The sequence below is a fragment of the Strix uralensis genome, chromosome 18 (assembly GCF_047716275.1).
Source record: "Strix uralensis isolate ZFMK-TIS-50842 chromosome 18, bStrUra1, whole genome shotgun sequence".
Classification (NCBI taxonomy): domain Eukaryota; kingdom Metazoa; phylum Chordata; class Aves; order Strigiformes; family Strigidae; genus Strix; species Strix uralensis.
This window is the reverse complement of record NC_133989.1, coordinates 7,753,367-7,761,078: the sequence shown is the minus strand read 5'-3', so window position 1 is coordinate 7,761,078 and position 7,712 is coordinate 7,753,367. Positions and strand designations below refer to the sequence as shown.

At 40.6% G+C, this 7,712-nt stretch overlaps 1 long non-coding RNA gene across 1 annotated transcript; it reads left to right on the top strand.

Annotated features, from left to right (window-relative positions):
- The first annotated feature begins 773 nt into the window (after positions 1–773).
- LOC141951815 (uncharacterized) lies at positions 774–7,329 on the top strand. The gene is made up of 2 exons (XR_012631457.1): positions 774–1,124; positions 5,968–7,329. It is a non-coding gene; the product is annotated as an uncharacterized LOC141951815 (long non-coding RNA).
- Positions 7,330–7,712: the final 383 nt, after the last annotated feature.

Genomic DNA, 7,712 nt, shown 5'->3' with positions numbered 1-7,712 from the left:
TCTCTTACTTCTGTCATCAAACAGGAAACAGAAATAACAGAATGTGACTTGTGACCAATCACGTGACAAAAAACTGAACAACACGAACCTCCTCCTGGACTGTCTATGGAAAAATCACAGGACACGGTTTGTTTGCACAAGCTATTTGATGAATCACTGTGAACAAATAGACTTGAATCAGGTGATTTAAAACCAAAAAATGGTTAAATTAATTATTTAACTGTTAAATTAACTGTGATCAAATCTGTAAGTGGCTTATTTGATCTCATTCCACAAAATATTACTTTTTATCTAAACAGATTATCCAGTGCCTAAGTTTAAGGCATTTAAGTATTTTGTGATAAAGTGAGCCACACTGAGCAATATTTTGAGTGATGAAGAAGAAAGTTTTGACCTTCCTGTAGTACAGATTTGGATTGCTTATTTGATTCAGCCTAGTCTGCTCATTCCAAACCCAAACTTGACTCTCACTGACATTATAAATGTTGCTTGCCCTACTCCAGATACTGTGAGTCTTTTTTTTCTTTTTAAGCACACTAATATTCAAACATCTTCCGTGTGGAAACAAAATCAGCAGTTTCTCTTTCTATAACTACCTCTGACATAGATAGCACCAACGGCTTCTGGCACAAACAGGCAGGAGCTTTTAGATAGGTTATCAGTCACCGCACACAGGCTGGGTATAGATCCCCAAATCTTCCTGGACATATCAGGTTCCAGAATTAGAGTTTCTGGCTCAAATACCTTGTCACTTGGTAGGCTTTGAAGAAGGAACCGCTGTTCCTGCTTCACAGAATAAATCAACCTGCAAAATATCGATCGCTCGGTTCCAATAAACCCCTCTGTACCTTGCAGACTATATTCTTAGCTGTACTTGGTAGATCACTCTTCTTTCAGTACTCTCTTTCTCCCTCTCTCTCTCCAGAGTTTTATCGACAAGACTAGAATAAGTGATTTCTCAGAGCACAGACATGCTCTTTCTAAGAACACAGATATCTCTTAAGAAAATCTGCACCAAGATGTTCAAAAAGCATTGCTGCATGTGGGAAGTTGCATTTCACAAGCCTCTCATGACACTGCCTCCATTACGCATGCCAATAAAACCAGGGCATAGGCCCTTGGAGGTAAGTGCTGCATTTATTTGGTATTTAAGCTTTGATAGAGTATTAGCTGCTGTGTGATCTTTATTAGAAGCAAGGAAATGCTATGTAGTTTGTCAGGCAGTGGCAGATGTGTAGGGTGTGGGCTTTTTTTGTTTTGTTTTTTTTACTACTAGAAAGTTCTGACAGCCATCCAAACATTTGACCACATACTGTGTATCAGTGTACAATGTGCACTTGATTGTGCTTTTTATTTCAACCTTTCATTCACTATAGTGGGTTATGGTCAGAAAAGAACTACCTACAATATGCCCTTCCTTACTATGTTCCTTACTGTCTTATTAACCACAACTTTTATTGTAGCTGCTTGTACTATGCAGGTGCATGAACACTGAGAGGGAAGCATATAAACTAGATTTATGCTGGTTGCCCAGATTGACCCTGACGACACTCCCTGTTTTATATAATAAATCAATACTACCCTGTGGAGGAAAAGCTGGAAGTAGCTTATCACTGAATCTTAAACCACAGGCAGATCTCTGTCCCCACTCAGCTGCTCATTGCTGCCATCTCAGAATTTGCTGGCAAGCTGCTTTTTATGGCTGCCTCTGGCTCATTTGGCCTGAAACCAATGAACTTGAACACAAAAGCGAGAAGGTTTCTGCCAACCTGGCTCCTTTTGCCTGGGGTGGGGTTAGGACCAATCCCATAAGCAGCCTGGCCCCCAGGGTGGGCTGGGGCAGCCACTCCAGCCTCAGCTAGGTGAATATGTGCATCCATGGCCCTTGCACATGGGTACACATCATCCCGCAGTGGAAGGGGATGCCTGAGTCCATCCTGGGCACTGCTCCATACTCCCCAAGTACCCCAGAAGCTCAGAGCTCCAGCCTGTGCCACCTCTTCCCTTCCAAGAGGATGACTGACTTACAGGAATGGCACTACTGATAATATTTGCTTGACAGAAATGCAACAGGAAAACCTAAGCAGGTTATCCCAGCCTTCCTTATGCCAGGCAAAGCTATAGGGAAATACAATTCTCTTTACTAGGCCAACTGATAAATTATTTTTCTCTTTCTCCTTCTGGACTGTGTAAAAAATATAAATAAAAATCTTTCTGGCTCTGGCAACTAGGCCTTTGTCTGTCATAGGATTCAAATGCATGGAGAGTCAGAAATATATACCAAACTTTCCAGGGATGAAAACACAGCCGTTGTAAGCACAAGGACCACAAATTATTTTTTTTTTTCCTGTTATCTAAGTATCTGTCCCTTTCCAATAACTTCTCTTGTAACCTTCGGGTTGTGATTAAAGGGTAAACTGCTAATTGCTTCATCCAACACGCTTATCACCAAAGAAATCTCAGTGCAGTGATATGCCTGTCAGAACCAACTAAAGAACCTGAACATTTGCCTCATTTACACAAAAATTTGATCTGGATCCGTGACTCATATCTGCCTGAACCAGAATGCTGACACCGAATACCAGGAACTTCAGACACCACGTTGAGTAGGAACCATCCTTTATCTTTAAAGAGAGAGTTCAGAATACACTTTTTCCGTTATTAAACTGAAATTTGTATTAGTCAGTTTTAGAAGAGTTTCACCCTTTTCAGTCTCAGGAAATATCATAGTTCCTAAGAGCCGCAGGCATAAATTAGAACCCCATTGTTTGAACTGTTGTACAAAAAGACCAAGATACTTTACAAAGACAATGCCTTCTCAGATTTATAATGAAAGTAGGAAATAAAAAAATTTCCTTTATGCTGAAAGGACATAACTGATAATGCACCCTCTATACAGGTCCTGCTGAGTGTGCTTTTCAAACCCAGATGAATTTGCACTAGAAATAATACCAGAAGTGCTGGCAAATAATTTCTCAGCTTCGGCTTAGGGCAGGGACCGTGAATACTTTGGACCGGTGCAGACTGCAGGATAAGAATACTTCCTTTTAAAAGTGACTGATTCTGCGGTGGCTACTCTGCTGAGGTTACACAGATGACAAGTTAAGGATCCCAGCTGTCTCAGTATATGCAAGGTTTTCTCATTAATAACTCAGCTGTCTGTCCAAGCTCAGCCTATTGTGACAGGTATGACTGCACTCCTATTTTATTCATGCAGTTACGATTGCATACAGTATATAATTAATTATGTACATAACTAGGCAATTATGTATCTCACAAAGCAGTTATACAGTTATCTGACTTATACATGAACTGAAAGCACAGAACTGACCGTGCATCTGTATATACACTTACGACAGATGTAAATCACAAATCGGTTGTCTTTGCTTAACTGTGTGGAATTGTCAGCCATCAACCCTATTTATATTTTGTACCAGACATGCTTCAGTTACTTCTATTAGGTAACAGCTTTCCCAATTGGATGGCAGTGTTAGGAGGGAATGGTTTACAGTAAGAGATTTCACTGGTCTCAAGCAGAAAATTGAAAGTTACTTTCTGAGAAAGATATGGTAAGAGTAAACAGTGTAGTTTTTCTTCAAAGCAATGTGGTAAAGTACACAGGTAAGCATGTTTCCTCTCCAACAGCCATCTGGCCCAGCGCAGGCTTTGTCCCTCTCTTCTCATTAGCATTGTTTTTATTTCATTCTCAATATGAACAAGGCAGTAAGAGAACAACAATAACACATCCACAATAGCACAAAAAGTGACTTCCGTGTTATGGTGTCCACCAAATCTCTCTTGACCTTTTTGTTTCTTCTGCATTTGAAAGAGAAAGAGAGAATGGAGTGGGGAATATGTCTTTTCATATACATAAGGCACTTACTCTCATTTATCCTCTCTCTTTAATTTAAAAGCACTTTTGTGGCGCTTGCTTAACATTCATGTCACACTATGCATAGATACATTTTTAGGCAAATTATTGGTTTTTTGTCCTAAGTACATTAGTTTTTACAAGGCAGCAGATGAAGAATCCAGAGCCCTCTCATTTCCCCTTAACCATCACCCCTCTCCCCTTCAGTGACACTCCTTCACTTTTGTCTGCCCCACTCCCACAGTCACACACCCCACATCACTTTTTAATCAGTGGGATCCCAGAAAAGGTATCAAATGAAACCCCATCTCCATTGATACTCTGAACAGTGCTGAGTAGGAGCTTTCCTGAGCCAAATATTAAGAATTAAACCATACAGTGGCATTGCTTTATTCTTTGTGGAGGAGGATAGGATTAACAGGAAACCTGAACAGAGATTACTGGACACAACATCCAGTTTGAGCTGTAAATCCTGAAGAAAAAATATCAAAGAGTAAACAGAGGAAGAAGCAGGGAGGTTTGGAGGTGCGCACTGTTGTCCTGTGCTCAGCACTAAGCTATAGTTAGGAAAAGCCACCATTTTGCTGAGGCTGCAGAAGTGTTATTTACCCAGAGCACCGCTGTGAAGAAATTGCTCTGAAAACATTTTGGAGGACCCTTTCATTAGCCTCCCTCCATGATCAGAAAGATCCTCTTGAAGAGAACGGATGACTTGGAGTTTACCAAAATGGTGTCCCCCAGTGTCTTCCCCTGCAGTGACAGCCCCATCCCTGGCACATCTGTACCTACAGGCACCACTCTCCCCTCCCTGATCTCTATGTAGATTTTGATCATGTAGGTTTGGGTTTGGTTTTTTGGGGTGTGTGTGGGTTGGTGTGGGTTGGTTTTTTTTGGGTTTTTTTTTGTTTTTTTGTTTTTTTTTTTTTTTTTTTGTGTGTGTGTCCAGGTTTCTATGAATGGGACGACAGGGAGGGGAAAAAAAAAAAAAAAAAAAAAAACCCAACCCAAACCAACAACCTGCAAGTGCAACTGCTTGAATAGTTTTAGCGACTGAACCGTGCAAGAAACTAAGTCCAAGTGCCCTCTACTGGCACTGGAGAGAAAGATGCGGCTGGATAACGGGGGTGGGGAGAGAAGGGGGTGGCAGAAAGAGGAGGGAAGTGATATTAAGCAATAGTAAAAGGAAACTGTGTCAATAAAGTGGGTATGGCCTGAAAACTATAATCGCATAGCAGAGCTATTAAATTGTTGGCAGGCTGGGTTGTTAGTGTAACGTACAGTACATGCCAAAAAGCATATTGCTGGTATGAAAGCACCAACAAGCCAGGATGTTGAAACAACTTCTGTTTTGGGGGTGGGGAAGGGGGAGATAATGAAACTCTTTATAATGTAAAGTAATGTCTGTACTTCTGATAAAGAAGCTAACTTTTTTTTTTTTTTTTTTTAATTTTTGGCTTTTAGATTTCACATTGGAAAAAATTAGTGAGGGAGGTAAGGAGGAAATCTTTTGATTATTTAGTACTTAATGTCTTTATTTTAAAGCTGAGAAAAGCAGTTGTGCAACAATGACATTACCACATGAATCTGGTCCTGGAAGAAATTATATCATGTGTGCTTATGGGAACTTAATCCATGAGGTCCCAGGAATGCCGGGATTGTATGTGTGTACATGCACGCACACATACTGACAAAACAGTTCATGGAAAATCTGTTTCAGACAGTCATTTCTGGACAGAACAACTCATTCTTGCCCTGTTAGCAAAGCAGTATGTATGATTTTATTGGTACCACTGTGCTGACATTTAGTGAATTTGCAAGATCAAGAAATACTGTGTAATACACAATTGTAGGGCATACAGCTTTTGCTGAGTTCAGTAATCCCCAGGATCTTATCAACTGCCTCAATAAAAGTTAAAACAAACCTAACATTATTATAGACAAACAGATAAACTGCAGTAGAACAGCAGGGCTGTGTAAGAAAAGAGAGTTTAACAGAAATTCAAGCAGCAAACTTTGATAAACTAGTGGTTAAAGATACATGTAATTCTGGGAAAGTACTTTTCAATTCCTGTAATAACAGCAGCGACTTTTTTCAGCTTTACTGAAGAGACCATGTCAAGAATGGAGTGTCACACAGCATTCACAAGACACAAAGGCGCTGGGGAAGTGAAGCCCAGAACAGGAGAGCTGGACGGAGATGGGATTCAGCTGCCGCATGAGGAAGCAACTTGGGGAAGTGACAATTTTGTCTGTTTTTCTGCCAGGAAGGCAGGGGAGGAGACTGCTCTGTACAGTCTGAATAGAACTGGATGGGATTGCGAAGAAGTGGAAGATTGGTGTGACGACTGCAAATCTGTGTACAGTGTCCTTCCTCCCCTGCTATGTCCAGAATCAGTTTCAGAAATGTCATATGCTAAGTAATTCAGTAAGTAGCTGCAATATTTATCATACTGGGAGAAGACAAGCACCACTCAAGATTTGCAGCATTGCATCTGTTCTTCACTCTGCGATTCTATTAAATTCAGTTTAGGTAATCCTAATGTATACCCATTTAATTACAGTAAAAGCAAGTAAATTTTTATCATCTAAATTATTCTAGTGCATGTTGAAACCTACCAGAAATGGTGACAAGACCTTGTGTGAAATCAGGTTCATGTATTTTACTTTTTCTTAAAACACATGTATCATGCATTTATTAGACTGGAACTTGAGGTGAGGATCACCTCAAGTTCCCAGTAACTACCACCAGATCAGCCACACAGCATCAGCCTAAAAAATCTTAAAATCTCAGTCACCTTTCTGATATAAAAATAAATAAATACAAAAATTCGCCTGCTAGCCAGTTAGCTTCAGGTCTCTTTCTGTATGAAACACATGTTGATATTTGATTACTCCCTTTAATAGTGTCCATCTGTGGAAAGGGCTGCAGTGCCAATACACATGCATGAAAGCAGTAATCTTATTTTCAATACCAAGGATTGTTTTATCTGCTTCATCTTTAATATTTCACTGCTGAGAACAGGTTGTGCATATGGTTCTGCAGCAGCTTGTTTGCAGTCTATTTCGTTGCGAACACCTCCCTTTTCGCACCTTCCCTTTTCTACCTGAGCTGATTCTTTATACAGTGCAGCAACATTAGCTTTTATATAGTGTTCATCATCTGGCCCAAGCCTAAACCTCCTTGTGGGCCGGATATTAAATCCACAGCTCTGGACTAGTTCTGATAATGAAAGTTAAATATCCCACCAAATGCAACAGGAAAAAAAAAGAAAAATAAAAAGTCTATCTTGCCTAAGTGTGGACATCTCTCACTTGAACAACGACCACATGTGAATCAGAGCTATGGTGAGGCTGGAAACATTGTCCACTGGAGACAGTTACCAAACCTATCTTGTGAAGAAATGTCTCAGATGTAATATATGCTGGGAAAAGTGAAATTAAACACATATCTGTAGCTATCTTTTTACGTGTTCCTTGCATACTGTTCTGGGAAGAACCTGGCTTGTCCCTGCACAGTTCAGGGTCTTCCATTTGGCATGGAAGTCCCAGGTTCTGCAAGCTCCCGTGAGAAGAGCAGCAGAGGATAAGCAAGCCCTGCAGCCCCATTTTGGCCCTTTTGTGAGAGGTGATGTGTAAGGCCTCCATCTGTCTCACATTCCACTTGGAGGAGGCTGAGGAAAACAGCCATCAACAGGGAAAGGCCCTAAGGGTGACCTGTGTTGCTCCCACTGCACCTCCCCTCTGTTGGGCATTATTTCAGCGCTTTCTGTATCTCTGGCTTTAATGTAAGGAAGCCCAATTACATCTATGAAGTACAAATAAGTGTAGGAACAATAATGCA